The sequence below is a fragment of the Colobus angolensis genome, unplaced genomic scaffold (genome assembly GCF_000951035.1).
Source record: "Colobus angolensis palliatus isolate OR3802 unplaced genomic scaffold, Cang.pa_1.0 Scaffold12, whole genome shotgun sequence".
Taxonomy (NCBI): Eukaryota; Metazoa; Chordata; class Mammalia; order Primates; family Cercopithecidae; genus Colobus; species Colobus angolensis.
This window is the reverse complement of record NW_012113141.1, coordinates 7,051,596-7,069,343: the sequence shown is the minus strand read 5'-3', so window position 1 is coordinate 7,069,343 and position 17,748 is coordinate 7,051,596. Positions and strand designations below refer to the sequence as shown.

General features: G+C 40.9%; 1 protein-coding gene across 1 annotated transcript in view; it reads left to right on the top strand.

The window, feature by feature from the left end:
* Window positions 1-17,748, top strand: part of USP54 (ubiquitin specific peptidase 54) — a 127,199-nt gene that overhangs the window by 32,581 nt on the left and 76,870 nt on the right. The gene's annotated exons all lie outside the window — the stretch shown is intronic.

Sequence of the window (17,748 nt, the reverse complement as noted above, 5' to 3'; positions counted from 1 at the left end):
GCCTGTAGTCCCAGCTACTCGGGAGGCTGAGACAGGAGAATGGCGTAAACCCGGGAGGTGGAGCTTGCAGTGAGCTGAGATCCGGCCACTGCACTCCAGCCTAGGCGACAGAGTGAGACTCGGTCTCAAAAAAAAAAAAAAAAAGATGGAGTTTCACTCCAGTCACCCAGGCTGGAGTGCAGTGGCGCGATCCCAGCTTACTGCAACCTCCACCCCCCAGGTTCAAGCGATTCTCCTGCCTCAGCCTGCTGAGTAGCTGAGATTACAGGCAGCCGCCACCACACCCAGCTAATTTTTGTATTTTTGTTAGAGACGGGGTTTCACCATGTTGGCCAGGCTGGTCTCGAACTCCTAACCTCAGGTGATCCGCCTGCCTCAGCCTCCCAAAGTGCTGGCATTGTAGGCATGAGTCACCGCGCCCGGCCCCTGATAGGTAATTCTTTGATTCTCACCCTCCTCCCACCTTCTATCCTCAAGTAGGCCCCAATTGCTTATTATTTTGGATGGAACTTTTTATCTTGAGGTAATTCTAGATTTATACAGAGTTAAATAATGTTGATCTGATGTACCATTTACCTCATTTCCCCCAATGGCAATATCTTCCAAAATTACAGTACAATTTTACAACCGGGATATTGATGTTGATACAGTCAAGGTACCAAATATTTTCATCACCACAGGATCTACTGTGTTGTCCTTTTATAGCTACTCCCACTTCCCTTCCACCCCTATACCTTTCTTAACTCCTGTCAACCGCTAATCAAAAAATCAGTTTTTAACAGAGAAAATTTTACGTGCAATCCTGAGAAGTTCTATATTAAAGATACACATGGCCTTATGAAAAGAGCCCTTGGGCTAGACGTGGTGGCTCACAACTGTAATCCCAGCACTTGGGAGTCTGAGATGGGTGGATCACCTGAAGTCAGGAGTTCAAGGCAGCCTGACAAACATGGAGAAACCCCGTCTCTACTAAAAATACAAAATTACCCGGGCGTGGTGGCACATGCCTGTAATCCCAGCAACTCAGGAGGCTGAAACAAGAGAATTGCTTGAACCCAGGAGGCAGAGGTTGCAGTGAGCCATGATGGCGCCATTGCACCCAGCAAGGGCAAAAAGAGCGAAACTCTGTCTCAAAAAAAAAAAAAAGCCCAAAACTGCAGTTGATTTTGGTTCATTGTAGCTCTTTACCTTGGACAAATAATTTTAATTTCTCTGTGCTTCAGTTTTCTTATCTATACAATGGGATAGCGGTATATTAACCTATGTTGCAGGAGTTTTGAGAAATTGTAAAGCTCTTTCAAAAAATAAATATTATATAGATTATTATTAGCAGCAGGGATAATTGCTTTCAAACTAGAAAGTATATAGCAAGTTAAAAACTGGAAACTGTAGTGCAAGATGGTAATAGTGAATATTTTTAAATGAATTTAAGTCTTAAGGCTGAAATGAATTACATTTCAGGATGCTGAGTTAACTGGCTAATGATCTCAGAGCCACTGTTGTTAATCTTTGAAAAACCATAAAGACTAGAGAGGGACAAATGTCTTTTTTTTTTCTTTTTTTTTTGAGACGGAGTCTGGCTCTGTCGCCCAGGCTGGAGTACAGTGGCCGGATCTCAGCTCACTGCAAGCTCCGCCTCCCGGGTTTACTCCATTCTCCTGCCTCAGCCTCCCGAGTAGCTGGGACTACAGGCACCCGCCACCTCGCCTGGCTAGTTTTTTGTATTTTATAGTAGAAACGAGGTTTCACCATGTTAGCCAGGATGGTCTCGATCTCCTGACCTCGTGATCCGCCCATCTCGGCCTCCCAAAGTGCTGGGATTACAGGCTTGAGCCACCGCGCCCGGCCGAGACAAATGTCTTTATATCCAAAAAGAGGAAAGGAAAGTAGTTGTAAAACCATAGACGTGTAAAATTGTTAAATCTTGGGAAAATTCAATTATAAATGACTAAATATAATATGGAGTATTAAGGAGAAAGAAGAGTATGGGTTGATTGATCATAACAAATTACTTCTATTTCTATTTTTGGATTTCATTACTTCTATTTAGGATTAAGAGGTTTGTGGATAGGGGATTGTTCTACATATAGTGAGTCAGAATCCCATTAGTTTCACAGTTTTTCATGTGGCTGATAATGTAGTGATATAAATTTCATTGATTGGTTAAGTGTATATGTCAGACATTGAATAACTGTATCCACTGACCATCTTGATTTTACCGGGAAGGTCCCTGGTAGATTATTCTTATTTTTTCCATAGGCAGTCAGTCTGCATGGGTTATTTTATTTTTTTTGAGACGGAGTCTTGCTCTGTCACCCAGGCTGGAATGCAGTGGTGTGATCTCGGCTCGCTGCACCTCCACCTTCTGAGTTCCAACGATTCTCCTGCCTCAGCCTCCCAAGTAGCTGTGACTACAGGCACGTACCACCAAGCCCAGCTAATTTGTTTGTTTGAGACGGAGTCTCTGTCTGTCTCCAGGCTGGAGTGCAGTGGTGCTATCTTGGCTCACTGCAACCTCCGTCTCCTGGGTTCAAGCGATTCTCCTGCCTCAGCCTCCCAAGTAGCTGGGACTATGGACGTACACCGCCATGCCCAGCTAATTTGTTTTGTATTTTTAGTAGAGACGCGGTTTCCCCATGTTGGCCAGGATGGTCTCGATCTCCTGACCTCGTGATCCACTCGCCTCGGCCTCCCAAAGTGCTGGGATTACAGGTGTGAGCCACTGTGCCTGGCCGATTTTTTTATTTTTAGTAGAGACAGGGTTTCACCATATTGGCCAGGCTGGTCTCGAACTCCTGACCTTGTTGTGATAGGCCTTCTTGGCCTCCCAAAGTGCTGGGATTACAGGAGTGAGCCACTGTGCCTGGCCAAAAGTTTTAATTTTGATGAAGTACAATTTATGTATTTTTTTCTTTTGTCACTTGTGTGATGTCTTTGCCTAACCCAGGGTCATGAAGATTTATTTCTATGTTTTCTAATAAAAGTTTTTTTTGTTTTTTTTTTGAGACGGAGTCTCGCTCTGTCACCCAGGCTGGAGTGCAGTGGCCGGATCTCAGCTCACTGCAAGCTCCTCCTCCCGGGTTCACGCCATTCTCCTGCCTCAGCCTCCCGAGTAGTTGGGACTACAGGCGCCCACCACCTCGCCCGGCTAGTTTTTTTGTATTTTTTAGTAGAGACAGGGTTTCACCGTGTTCGCCAGGATGATCTCGATCTCCTGACCTCGTGATCCGCCCGTCTCGGCCTCCCAAAGTGCTGGGATTACAGGCTTGAGCCACCGCGCCCGGCCTGAAGCACAGTTTTACAAAGTACTGTTGTAACTAGTCATCTAACTTTAGAATACCTGAACATTTAAACTAAAACCCTATTTAAAAAAATAATAAACTGAAACCCTGTATATCACTCTCCCTCTTGACGTAGTTAGCAATCATGTACACAAAACATTTTCTTTCCATTTTTTCTTTTCTTTTCTTTTCTTTTTGAGACAGGGTCTTGCTCTGTGGCCCAGGCTGGAGTGCAGTGACACAATCACTGCTCACTGGGGCCTTGGGATCCTCCCACCTCAGCCTGGAGTAGCTGGGACCAGAGGTTCTTGCCACCATAGCAGGCTAATTAACTTTTTTTTTTTTTTTGTAAAGAAGGGTCCTCCCTATGTTGCCCGGGCTGGTCTCGAACTCCTGGGCTCAAATGATCCTCCCGCGTTGGCCTTCCAAAATGCTGGGATTACAGACATGAGCCCCTGCACCTGGCCTACAAAACCTTTTCTACAGGCAATTCTACACTCACCTAACACAAACTTGTAGTTACTCAATTTATTTTGAATGGAGAAGCCCAGTGGTTGATACAGGGTTCTCTTTCTATTTGGCACAGAACCTCTTGTGCAGTCTTGAAGAGGGAATAAGAAATGTCTGAAAATAACTTGTGCAAGGGAGAATGTGAGTATCATAGCAGAGTTTTATGGGAGGTGTTTTCTGAGGGGCCTCTGGAGAGATTACAATCTATTAGAGTGAGATTTCCCTGTGGATCACTTCCCTTACCTGGATGAGACATGAAAAGTAATGCTGTCTAGTTGTAATCAGGGTTGAAGCTCTGTAACTCTGTCCCAGTACTCTAGTTTTATTTTATTGGTTTCACAATGAATGTATACCTATATTTTAATGACTTAATTGAAGAGCTTGATCTTGATATTTGTATATCTTTATTTGCAGTCAGCACTTACCAGTAGAAATTTTGTGTTTCACACTTTGAAATGGCATTACTACCTCCTCCTCCACCTGGCACTAGGAGACCTGAGTTAGAATGCTAATGGTTAACAAGAAAAGCAACAGTTTTTTTTTTTTGTAGCACTTTCCCTGTGGCCAAAGAACTACTTCAATTTAATATACTGTATTGTTAAAATGTAAGAGCTTAATTAGTTTTGGACATTGCCCATGTTTGTTAAATTTTACCAATAAATCTTAATTATATCTTTTTTTTAGTGAACTCATGTATTTTCTCTCAACCTATAGAAATACAACAGACCTTCATATTTGGCAAGGATTCTACTGATGAGTTTTTTCATCAGTACGCTTATAAAACAACCTCTTTCTTTTTTTTTTTTGAGACGGAGTCTCGGAGTCTCGCTCTGTCGCCCGGGCTGGAGTGCAGTGGCCGGATCTCAGCTCACTGCAAGATCTGGCTCCCGGGTTTACCCCATTCTCCTGCCTCAGCCTCCCGAGTAGCTGGGACTACAGGCGCCAGCCACCTCGCCCGGCTAGCTTTTTGTATTTTTTAGTAGAGACGGGATTTCACCATGTTAGCCAGGATGGTCTCGAACTCCTGACCTCATGATCCGCCCGTCTTGGCCTCCCAAAGTGCTGGGATTACAGGCTTGAGCCACCGCCCCGGCCTAAAACAACCTCTTTCAATAAAACTGTTTTATAACCTCAGGTAATACATAGAAGGGTGTGTGTTGGTCCTCTGGGGCCTTTGTGCCCTGCCTGCAAATGCAAGTTCTCGGTTGACTGATCACATGTTTGGGGGTGGGACCCTGCCTGCTGTTTGTTCTTGGTGATATAACTAGGTCTCTTCCCCCAGAGAAGGGTGGAGATCTTTCCCTGTTGCGGACTTTGGGGTTGAGAACCTTTAGATCCCAAGCATTTTAAAATTGACTCAGTAGATTCCAGTGGTTCAGTTTAAATAATAATTTTCTTTAATAGTGTGGCTCGTTTAAAACAGTTGGAAGAGTTTTGCCTATTAAAATGATTTGATTTAATTTAAGCCCAGTCTTAGAATTCTGAATTAGGGATTCCAACAATAACATTGTTTTAATTATTCTGTAAACAACTACAAAAATGTTGTCTTCTCGTGCTTCTTTGGACTGCAGTGCAAAGGACTGTTTTTGGGGGGACCAGCCCTTCTTTGGAAGCAGCAGCCATCCTGCAAACCTTATTGTTTGATGACCTTTGCCATCAGGAATGCCCCAGGAAACAGCTTCATAATTGTTTTTCTTAAGCCTCAAGTGAAGTTTGTGATATGTCCTTTCAAGTTACTTTTGGTTAGTTTCTTAAGTTTACTTTGTTTTTAATTGGAAGCTCCACCTTTTTAACTTTGTCATGAATTGTCAGTGCTGAGTTCCTGGTAGTTGGTAAAAAGAATTGCCTTCTCTCTGATAGCCTGTTCTGCAGGAAGTCCTTGTGGTTCAGATTCACAGTTTCTCATTGTTGCTGGCTACAGTTGTCTCCTCCCTCCTACCCTTCCCTCCCCACAGCTCTAGCTATTCCCTTATCCCTCCCCATTCTTGTATCACTTGCCCCACAGATACCCTCGTGATTAGAGGTCTTTTGCTGGAGGTTGACTGTGCTGTCTGGTAAGTATTGTAGTTGTTGTGGTAAAAACCGATAGATGGAAGATTGCAGGAACTGATTAATTTTTGAGAAGTTTTCTTTCTTTAAAAAAAAATTCCCAAGCACTGATTAATAAACTATTTCTTTAAACAGCAGTAGTTTAAACTTTGAAATTGAAATTTTAGGACTCTCTCAACTTTCAAGAGGCATCTTGCAAGCTGTTGTTTCTGCTCTTTCTCCCTCCTCCCTGTTTCAATTATTACATTTTGGAGATTTCATTTTTTTTCCCAAAAAAAATCGTAGATTTTCTTGAGTTCCTTAGAATTAAAGGCAAGAGTTGTGGGTTTAGTATTTTAAACTTCCTTCAAACAGAAGAAGGTTATTTGTGATTTCTTTATACCTATTTTCAGTATTAACATACTGGTTAAAGTAATAATGAAGAAAAGAGCCTATTTTGTGGCTAAATTGGAAAGTAGCTGAATGATTCTTTTTTCCTATCAGCATAATAGTGTTGGCAAAATCCACTAAGATTTTGGCAATATGTTGTCAATTCTGGGAAATGGTTTGCCAAGCACTTCAGGATAACAGATGCTTCTGGGAATTATTTCTGGGAAGTTAGATAGATTTGTTCATTAGCACCTGCTTCTTTGAGGCATGAGGCCTATAATCCTTTTGAAAGTAAAATATTTAATATTTGATCTTTAGATTGAGTCAAATATCACTTTCATAATGGGTTATTTCCTTGTGTTTTATGTTTTGAGCTTCTAAGAATATTTGTGTATTAAAAAAAAATTTTGGATAATGGATGGTTGATACTTTGGTATTTCAAGCAGTTATAAGTGATGAGCTTTGGAGTCTCCCAAACTACAGGTAGTTAGAAGTCATCTTTATGGTAGATGATGTGAGAGGAAACTTGTTTCTTGGATTTCATTGCTGTTCAATTGAGGCACTTATTCAAATGATGGTTGTATTCGTACAGTAATGATTTCCTGAGCTCCTAATATGAGGTAAGTGCTGGGTCCTTGCTAAGTGCTTTGCATTTACTTCTAATTTCCAGTACAACCTGGCCAGGTAGTAGTATTGTCCCTCTAGAAAGCGGCTATACATAGGTAGAAAGAACATGGGTTTTCTTTCCTGCAAAATGAGAAAAATAATCACTATTTGGCAGGTTAATTGTGAAAATTAGAGGATATACCATGTGTCCAGTGCCTAGCGCAGTACCAAACATGTAGTTTGTATTCACTAAGTGGGCTACCATTATTATAATTTTACAACTGATGAAAGAGGATAAGTAATCTGCTGAAGATCACTCATTTGTAAGTGGTAGAGCTAGGATGTGAACTGGCTCAAAGTGTGAAGTCTGGTAGCATGTTTTCATTTGAGTATTGTAAAGGCTGTTAGAGTAGATTTCAGTGGATTCCTTCTCATCCCTTCACCTCCTGCCCCTACAGAGGAAAGCTTCTTTATAGATGTTCTCCTTTGTTTGGTATCCTCTGTCGCCCTCCCAGTCATGTGCTTGCTCTCTCACACTGGAGTTGCTTGTGCCATTCAGTACCAGTGTTCTCCCCATAGAAATGAGTCAAGCCAGTGCTGTCAGTTTGCTTCCCCTCCTTTTTTCCTCTTGTTGATAGCACTGTCATACTTTCGTTATTGTTTGTACTGAAATAATTTGAGTATGAGTATATTTATAATGATTAATAAATAATGCATTGATGGAATCAAGTATTTAAATTTTTTTAGTGATTTAAAAAATTCAGGATAAAAATCTCTGGTTCTAAATGATTGAATCAGAAGGTTATTATATAGGACAACATTCTGGAACTCATTGTTTTACTATCCAGGGGCCTAATAAATTGCTATTGATTTTCATTTCTTTAACCACTGCTGTTACTAGTTTGCTGCTATTGGCAGTAGGGTTTAGAAAGAACATTTCGTTTGTCCTACTGACCAGAAAATAGAGTATCTTTCTTCTGTAGACCTTTTGGAAGCACAAGGTATGATTTAGGTGCAATATGATTTAGGCAGGAGATTCAGGGACAAGCTAAAGAGCTGTTTGGTTATTCCTGTAACTGAGTTATCTCTAAGCAGAAAAATGTGAGTTTGATCGGTCTCATGAAACTTAGTTCTTCATTTATTTGTTTAACAAGGAACGAGCATTTGTTGAGTGTAAGGCAATGTAACTTTCTACATTGTATTCTAATAAAATATTGATATACTGGTTACATGTTGATTCATGATGTTCCTGGGAGGGAGAGAGAAGTCCCAGTTGGTGTGGAGAGGTATTTAAAAAGACAATCCTTTGGGAAATGAATTAATGTAAATGACTGCTCCTTCCTGATGATGTATGACTATTAGTAGTTCCTATCACTATAAGTAGCCAGTGGTATGACTTCTTCAAACAGGTTTGCTGAGTGGAAAAGATTGCTACTATTAGGTAGGACTGGGAAGATGGGAGTAGAGAAGGGAGGAGCATTCCTTGATTGAGAAAAACTAAAAACAAAAAAACTGGGCATGTGCACAGAACAAATTTTTTGTATATGTTTTAAGAGTACTGGTAGATGAGGTTGGAAATGTGCAGGGGATAAGATTGTGGAAGGCCATTCAAAGACAGAGTTTTGGCTGTGTTTTCTCGCTGAAGTTTTCTGAGCTAATCGAGATTCATCAGTTTGCTTTTGCAATATTGTATAGACGGGATTAGAGGGGAAAGAATAGTTAGAAAGTTTTTGCAGTAGTCTAGGTAAATTGTATTGAGAATGCACTGTTTTTAGAATACATTTTTCCCAGGCCGGGTGCTGTGACTCACGCCTGTAATCCCAGCACTTTGGGAGGCTGAGGTGGGCGGATAGCTTGAGGTCAGGAGTTTGAGACCAGCCTGGCCAACATTGTGAAACCCCGTCTTTACTAAAAATACAAAATTTGGCGGGGCGTGGTGGCACACGCCTGTAATCCCAGCTATTCTGGAGGCTGAGGCAGGAGAATTGCTTGAGCCTGCGAGGCGGAGGTTGCAGTGAGCCAAGATCACGCCACTGTACTCCAGCCTGGGTGACAGTGAGACTCCAACTCAAAAACAAAAACAAAAACAAAAACCAACAACAAAAAAAGATACATTTAATAAAGAAAAAAATAAAGGATACATTTTTTTCCTCATTTTTATATGGCCTTGGGATTTATGCTATCAATTATACTTTAATCTCCTGAAATTTTTATAGTAGTTTGTGTGTATGTGTTTGCCTGTTAGAGAGAAAGGGAGATGGGGGAGAGAGAATGCATATAGGGGATGGTCAGTAATCATAATCACAGTTACTCTTTATGGAATTCCTGTTTTGTACCTCACCCTAAGTATTCTGCATACATTATTTTATTGCATCCTTTCAGCAAATCACATTTATTATAGGTAGTAAATGTCCTGAATGTGATGGAGCTAGGATTGGGATGTAGATTCATCTTATTCTTCATCATCGTTATCCTCATCATAATCATCATCAACACATTTATTCCACACTTACCACATATTAGGCACTGGGCTAATTATACATATCTGCATTATTTTATTTAATTCTTAAAACAATCCTATGAGACAGGTCATTTTTCTCTGATGAAGTACCTAAGAGTTAGTTCAATGACTTGGTCAATATGACACAACTGTTAGGTGATAGAGCCAAGACCTGTTCTATTCCACTAACTCTGTGTCCCCACATTGTATAATTCACATAATGTTCTCTAGGAATGGGACCCTTTGGATCTCCACTATAAGCATGTTACCTCCCGAGGTTCTGCAATATTGGCCCTGCAGAAGGTACACTTTTTTTTTTTTTTTTATACTGAAGTCTCACTTTGTCGCCCAGGCTGGAGTGCAGTGGCGCGATCTCGGTTCACTGCATGCTCTACCTCCCAGGTTCACGCCATTCTCCTGCCTCAGCCTCCCGGGTAGCTGGGACCACAGGCACTCGCCACCACGCCCGGCTAATTTTTTTTGTGTATTTTAGTAGAGATGGGGTTTCACTGTGTTAGCCAGAATGGTCTTGATCTCCTGACCTTGTGATCCACCTGCCTTGGCCTTCCAAAGTGCTGGGATTACAGGCGTGAGCCACTGTGCCCGGCCTGCAGAGGGTACACTTTTAACCACTATGTTCTTTCTACTACCATGCTGCCTCTCTTAGAAGTCAGTAAATTATACAACTCTGGATCATTATAAGGAAGGGCTAAGTAACCTGCAGCTGTCATTTCTTAGTTCTTACAATTTGTCAGTTATAACAAAGTGAAACATGCCTTTTTATTTTCTTTCCAACTACTTTTTAACAAGTTTTAGACAAATTTGTTATACATGACAGTTACCTAAGTTCTCGTGTAGTAAAAATAAGACTTTTTGTCCTTTATCAGCATACAGTTCTTCTGTTGTACATGATGTAATAGTTTGAAGCTGCCAAAGTCCAGCCCTCAGGAAATTGTTTGAGTTGAGTAACTATTCGCTGGGGAGTTTAAGATAACCAGCCCATAAATCAACAAATAGCTTGGCCCTTTTGATGGTTGTAGATGCTTATCTCTTTCTATTGTCAAGCTTGAATCAGAAGCCAGTATTGTTTCCATTGATACAGTCACTATTAGAAGAAGTTGTCAGCAGTATCTCAAGCTAGATATGGCCATTTTGTTGGTTCTTTTCTTTAAGGAGAGTCAGAATTTATCAGGATGTTAGAATTGGTTGTTCTAGGCTAGGTACCTTCAAACAAAAAGTTTTCTCTTTCAATGAAACTCTCAGTGATTCAATGCCTATTATATTCAACCTCTGTGTGGAATAAAAAAGATGCCCTTAAGATAAAATGTAGTCCAGGTATACAAATAACTGTAATATGAGGGAGAATGTGAGTATTGTAATCCAGACCCTCCCCATGCACTGAGAGCACAGAAGAGGATGAAATAAATTGGGAGATTGGAAAGGTGAGGTGAGAGAATGATCTGGGAAGGCTTTTCCTTGTAGGATAGTTATGATTTTCAGCAAGAATAAATGAAGAGGAAAGGCATTCCAGAGAGAGGCAATACTAGAGTCAAGACAATGAGAAAGTAGAGGACAGGGTATATTTGTTATACAGAAAGGAGTCTAGTGTACTTGGAGTGGAGGATGAATGAGAGGCACGTAATGATCAATGAAATGTCTGATCAGTGAGTGAATGAGTAGATGAAGCTGGAACTTGTGGTAAGGTCCGGTGATTCTCAAACTTTACGCTGGTGCCAGACATATTTAATTCCATCTTATAATTAGGAATTAATTTTTTTTTCTTTGAGATGGAGTGTTGCTCTAACACCAGGCTAGAGTATAGTAGCATGATCTTGGCTCAATGCAACCTCCGCCTCTCGGGTTCAAGATTATCCTGCCTCAGCCTCTTGGGACTACAGGCGCCTGCCACCACGCCCAGCTAATTTTTGTATTCTTAGTAGAGATGGGGTTTCACCATGTTGGCCAGGATGGTCTTGATCTCTTGACCTCGTGATCTGCCCATCTCAGCCTCCAAAATGCTGGGATTACAGGCGTGAGCCACTGTGCCTGGCCAGGAATTAATTTTATTGGCAGAATATGTGAACATCAAAAATATGCAGCATAAAAATCACAATCATGAACACGATTCAGTGATATGATTTGGATGTTTGTTCCCTCAAATCTAATGCTGAAATGTGATCCCCAATGTTGGGGCCTAGTGCAAGGTATTGGATCCTGGGGGTAGATCCCTCATGAATAGCTCAGTGATAACTAAATTCTCACTCAGTTAATTCATGCAAGATCTGGTTGTTGAAGAGAGTCTGAGACCTCCCCATTTTCTCTCTTGCCATGTGACACCTGGGCTTCCCTTTGCAGTCTGTCATGATTGTAAGCTCCCTGAGGCCTTGCCAGAACTGAGCAGATGCTGGTGCCATGCTTCCCATACAGAGTGCAGAACCATGAGCTGATTAAACTTCTTTATAAATTACCCAGCTTCGGGTATTTCTTTATAGCAATGCAAAAATGGCTTAACACAGTCAGTTAGGAAAAAAGGTGTTAAAATAGGTCCAATTGACTGCTTGATTTTTTTCCCCCCTTAATTTTGCTACTATTTGTTCAAGTTCTTGTATTGCTAGCAGTAGACTAAGTAGGTAAGAAAAAATTATGGGAGAGAAACTTGTGAAAAATCTATTAATTTTCTTTCCTGTGAATTAGAAAAATACCATTATTCTTTTCCAGCCAAAAGAATATCTCCCTCTAGGAGCCATTAAATATTTTGAAAAGGGGAGTGACATGGTGTGGAGTGTGTTTTAGGAGTCAGGTGGTAGTGACATGTAGGATTAGAGGACTGGCAGTGAGTCAGTAATGTGGTGCAGTGGTCTAGAGGTGGTGAGGATCTGAACCTTAGTAGCAGCAGCAGTGAGAATAGAATGAAAGGAAGTAGAGATCCACACTAGGCCCTCTTTCTAAAAAGGAAATAGTTACCAATTATTAACCAGCTTTTATATTGTTAGGATATTACAGGTCTCAATGGTTGGTTATCTCTGGTCTCGAGTCCCTTCACTCTATTTTTAGGGAAAATGTGTTTAAACCCCTATTTTAAGGAAGTGATAGTTTATAGATTATTTATAAATTATAGTTAATTTAGAAAATATAAAAAAGGAAAAAATCCATAATTTCATCATCCTAACAAGACCCCTATCATTTTACATTTACTTACCCTGATGTTGCAGTTTTAAACTTCTCTGTTAATTCATTCTGTGCACATTTAGCTCTGAGAAACAGGTTTCTGGACTAATAAAACAACCCATTAATTGCCATACTGTGATTTTTTTTTTTTTTTTTTTTTTTGAGACTAAGTCTCTCTCCGTTTCCAGGCTGGAGTTCAGTGGCATGATCTCGGCTCACTGCAACCTCCAACTCCCTGGTTCAAGCAATTCTCCTGCCTCAGCCTCTGAGTAGCTGGGATTATAGGCACATGCCACCATGCCCAGCTAATTTTTGTATTTTTAGCACAGATGGGGTTTCACTATGTTGGCCAGACTGGTCTCGAACTCCTGACCTCGTGATCTGCCCACCTCAGCCTCCCAAAGTGTTGGCATTACAGGCGTGAGCCACCGTGCCCGGCCACTTCTCTTCTTTTCCTGTAAATCTATCTTGGTTCACCTACCTTTAGACATATAGATATTTATTACCCAAATGCCTCAATCCCATTTGGGCCCAAAGTTCCATCTTCTTCAGTGAATTATTTGCATACTTTAAAATGTTTTTTATTTTGAATTTATAGAAAAGTTGCAAAAATAGTTACCTCTAATGATACCATCTTATATAACCATAATACATTTATCAGAACCAGGAATTAATAGTATTGGTACAACACTGTTAACTAAAGAGCTTTCCTGAATTTTACGTTTGCCTACCATTATTCTTTTTCCTTTTTTATTTTCAGTTTTTTAAAATTGTAACTTATTTTACTTTTTTATTTTTAGAGACGGGGTCTTGCTTTGTCACACTGGCTGGAGTGCAGTGGCACAGTCATAGCTCACTACAGGCTCAAATTCCCAGGCTCAAAAAGTCCTCCTGCCTCACCCTTCTGAGTAGCTGGGACTACAGGCAAGCATTAATTAGCCTGGCTAATTAAAAACAATTTTTTTTGGCCAGGTGCAGTGGCTCACACCTGTAATCCCAGCACTTTGGGAGGCCGAGGCGGGCAGATCACCTTAGGTCAGCAGTTCGAGACCAGCCTGGCCAACATGGTGAAACCCTGTCTCTACTAAAAATACAAAAATTAGCTGGGCTTGGTGGCAGGTGCCTGTAATCACAGCTACTCCAGAGGCTGAGGCAGGAGAATTGCTTGAACCTGGGAGACCGAGGTTGCAGTGAGCCAAGATCATGCCTTTGTACTCCCGCCTGGGCGACAAGAGTGAGACTTTGTTTCAGAAAAATTTTTTTTGTTTGTTTTGTAGAGACAGGGTCTCGCTGGCCATCTTGCACGGGCTGCATTGTTCTTTTTCTGTTCCAGGATCCTATCTAGAATCTCACATTGCATTTTAGGTGTTTTTCTTTGTTACTCTTCTGTATTCTGTAAAAGTTTCTCAGTCTTTGTTTTTTATAACCTTGACATTTTTGTAGAATATTGATCAATATCAATTTGAGGACTATTTGTCAAATATTCCTTAATTTGGATTTGTCTGATATTCTCTGATGATTGAACTGAGATTATAGTTTAGGCAAGAATGCCACAGAAATAATTTTGTGTCCTTTTCAGTACATCATATCATGGCATTCATGATGTCAATATGTATTATTACTGGTTATTTTGACCTTGATCACTTGGTTAAGGTAGTTTCTGCTGGGTTTCTCCATTGTGAAACTACTATGTTTTCCTTTGTAGTTAATAAATGCCTTAGTGGAGATACGTTGATACTATCGTTTTTATTAATGTCTTGGAGATCTCTACACGTCAAATTAGTAGTGTCTCCTTAAAGACTATTGAACTTTAGTTACTGTGAAATTAATTAGCTTAAAAAGTCCATCTCCTTGGCTGGGTGTGGTGGCTCACGCCTGTAATCTCAGCACTTTGGGAGGCCGAGGTGAGTGGATCACTTGAGGCCAGGAGTTCAAGACCAGCCTGGCCAACGTGGCGAAACCCCGTCTCTACTAAAAGTACAAAAAATAGCCGGGCATGGTGGCGCATACTTGTAATCCCAGCTACTTGGGGACTGAGGTGGGAGAATTGCTTGAACCTGGGAGGTGGAGGTGGCTGTTGCAGTGAGCCCAGATCACGCCACTGCACTCCAGCCTGGGTGACAGAGCGAGACTGTCTCAAAAAAAAAAAAAAAAAAAATCCATCTCCTTCGAAACTTCTCACACTTTACACCTGGTTTTATCAAAGGGTTCCCAGGCTTTGCAGGAACAAATTCTATCTAGTCTTCATTGGTTTCGGTTCAGTTCCAGCTCTGCTCATAATGAATCTCTTATGCTAATAACCTGTAGCTCTCTGGACCTCATTTACCCCACTGTCTCTTAGGGCGCCAGGCTCCTCCTGGCCCAGTGTCCTTCCAGGCCTCATCTCCCTTTATGCACAAGCCAGTTCCATTTGAATGACTGCTTTGGGTTTTTTCAGAAACAGAGGCTGAGAGAAGCTGACTTTGTTGGTGAAGAATACAGTGGGGGATAATTAGGGTGGCTGCAGCTGGAGCCTGATTTATTACTTTGGCCTGAGAAAAATGGTAGCACATTAAGCTGTACTGTGTATACTTGTGAAGGAATCATTCTCTGTATTTCACTAATACAGAGAAAGTGTTTTTTTCTAAAGGTCACCAGCTTCTAGAGGTATGCCTTTAATTCTGGCAGCCTTAATCTGTAATGATCTTTTCAATTTAGCCCTGTGGTCTGTGGAGTTACTTGCTGTGAGCACAAGAATCCAAAATCCAAATGTGGACCAAATATTATATTCAGATCTATTTAGTTCAAACAAATTTTATACAGTGAATAACATTGGTGTTTCTTTTATTAATAAAATGCAAAGTTATTAGTATTACTGAATTCAAAGTAGCTTTTTGAATTATGTATTTTCTCAAGTGACATACACTATAAAAGCCCAGTTTATGTAACGTGAATGAGGCAGACTTAGATTCTGTGACACTTGAAGCTTATACAATTCAGAGGGCCTCCTTTAAGGAAAATATTTTTTGAAACAGAAAATGAGATATTGGGCCTTGAGAATCTGGGCAAGAGAAAGAGCCCTGAAGCTTAAGTTTCATTAGTGGCTTGGTAAATCTGCCTTGGGGTGTGAGGCACTGCAAAAAGGTTGAGACCCACTGTTTTCCATCATATCATACGTGGAAAGGTTTTTGGCTTACCCACAGGAGGCTAGTGTTTTCAGATTGGGAACAGTGGGACATACAACTTAGTAACTGTGTTACACAGGGAAATAAGTAATAAGTAATAAGATGACATGCTTCCGTCCCAGTTTTGGCTTTTACTTTCCTAGAAGTTTACCTTGTTGCCCAGGCTTGCCTTGAACTCCAGACCTCAAGTGATCCACCAGCCTCGGCCTCCCATTCTCGGATTTTAGGCATGAGCCACCATGCCCAGCCCAATTTTTTATTTCTTTATGGTAAAATATCTAGGAGTAGGCAGCCATGTTTTGCTTGACAACAGGGATATGTTCTGAGAAATGTGTTGTTAGGTCGTTTTGTCACTGCGTGAATATCATTTAAAAGAATTTGCATAAACCTAGATGATATAGCCTACTACACACCTAGATTTTATGATATAGCCTACTGCTCCTATGCTACAAACCTGTATAGGATGTTACTGTACTAAATATAATAGGTGCCAGGCACGTTGGCTCACGCCTGTAATCCCAGCACTTTGGGAGGCCGAGGTGGGAGGGTCACCTGAGGTCAGGAGTTGGAGACCAGCCTGGTCAACATGATGGAACCCTGTCTCTACTAAATATAAAAATACAAAAAATAGCTGAGCATGGTGGTGCATGCCTGTAATCCCAGCTACTTGGGAGGCTGAGGTGGGAGAATTGCTTGAACCTAAGAGGCGGAGGCTGCAGTGAGCCAAGATTGCGCGACTGCACTCCAGCCTGGGCGACAGAGTGAGATTCTGCCTCAAAAAACAAAACAAAACAAACACACAAACTAGGTAGTGAGAGCCATACAGATAAAACTATAATTCCCCTCGTCACATGTCTTCAGTAAATGGCGTTGGAGAAGGATTACGTTGTTTAATGCTATATCTACAATTTAAGTGAAATGTTTTTGGTGTTAGTATTTCTCTGGACCACTTGTTACTGCCTCTCTTGTCTGGTCTTTATGCTGTCACTTCTAGTTGGTGACACACCTAAAACAGGTCTGAGGACTTACTGCTTTACCCTACATAATACTGCCATTCAGAGCCTGAGAATCTTTTCTCTGCTACTGTGTTTTTCTCCTTTTGCTCCCTGTACTCAGGAGTGTGTGTCATAGGGCAGGCCGAGTTTCATTAAGCTCCTAATGTGGATATTGGAAACCCCACCTGTGTGCCAAGTCCTTTTGGCTGTGAGCAAAGTGGAGGCTTGGTACTTGTCATTCCTTTGCAGCAGTTGAGCTGAAGGAATGCTGCATGGCTTGTTGGAAGTTGTTTGGTGGCCTTGAGTGGGGTGTGTATGAGGGTGTGTGTAGAGAGGTGAGGGTCTTATAGTCTGTGTGGGAGATATGGGTTCTTTTCTGGTGTCATGTTAATCATCAGGCAGTATTTATTGACTGCCTCCTTATGACTAGCACTGTAATAGGAGCTTTTGGAATAGAATAATAAAATATATAATTGAGTCATAGTTTAATAGTCAAACATTTCTAGCTCTGCCACTTACCAGCATTGAATTGGGCAAGTTAATGTCTTTAAGCCTCCCTTTACTTTTCTGTAAAATGGAACTATTAATAACTATCTGATAGGACTGTTGTGAATATTAAGTAAAGGACATAAGTATCGTGTTTAGCACATACCTGACTGTAGTTACTATTTCATTTCATGTAGTCATATTATGACAGATATGATATAAAACAGAGAGTAATAAAAATAGAGAATAATGTGACAGTACACTGTATAATCAAATACTTTAATTGTGACATGTAGATTATAAATAGTCTGGGAATTTACAGAAGGGAAAGAACAGTCTTATGCAACCATTTAATATTCCTGTACCTCAGTTTTTCCACTGGACATGCTGTAGACAATGCTAGGTGATCTCCCAGAGAGTGATTAAGATGTTAAAGCGTTTTTGCGTTTTTAGATGGTGCATATAATGGTGAGAAGGAAGGGAAAAGATTGAGGAATTGTTGATCCTGGCAAATTTAACACTTAACGTTTAAACATTTTTCCTTATGTAGATGGACATGGCAGCCTTATAGGAAAACTTAAAGTTGGAGATGTGTTGATTTCCTTCCAGGGAACATACTT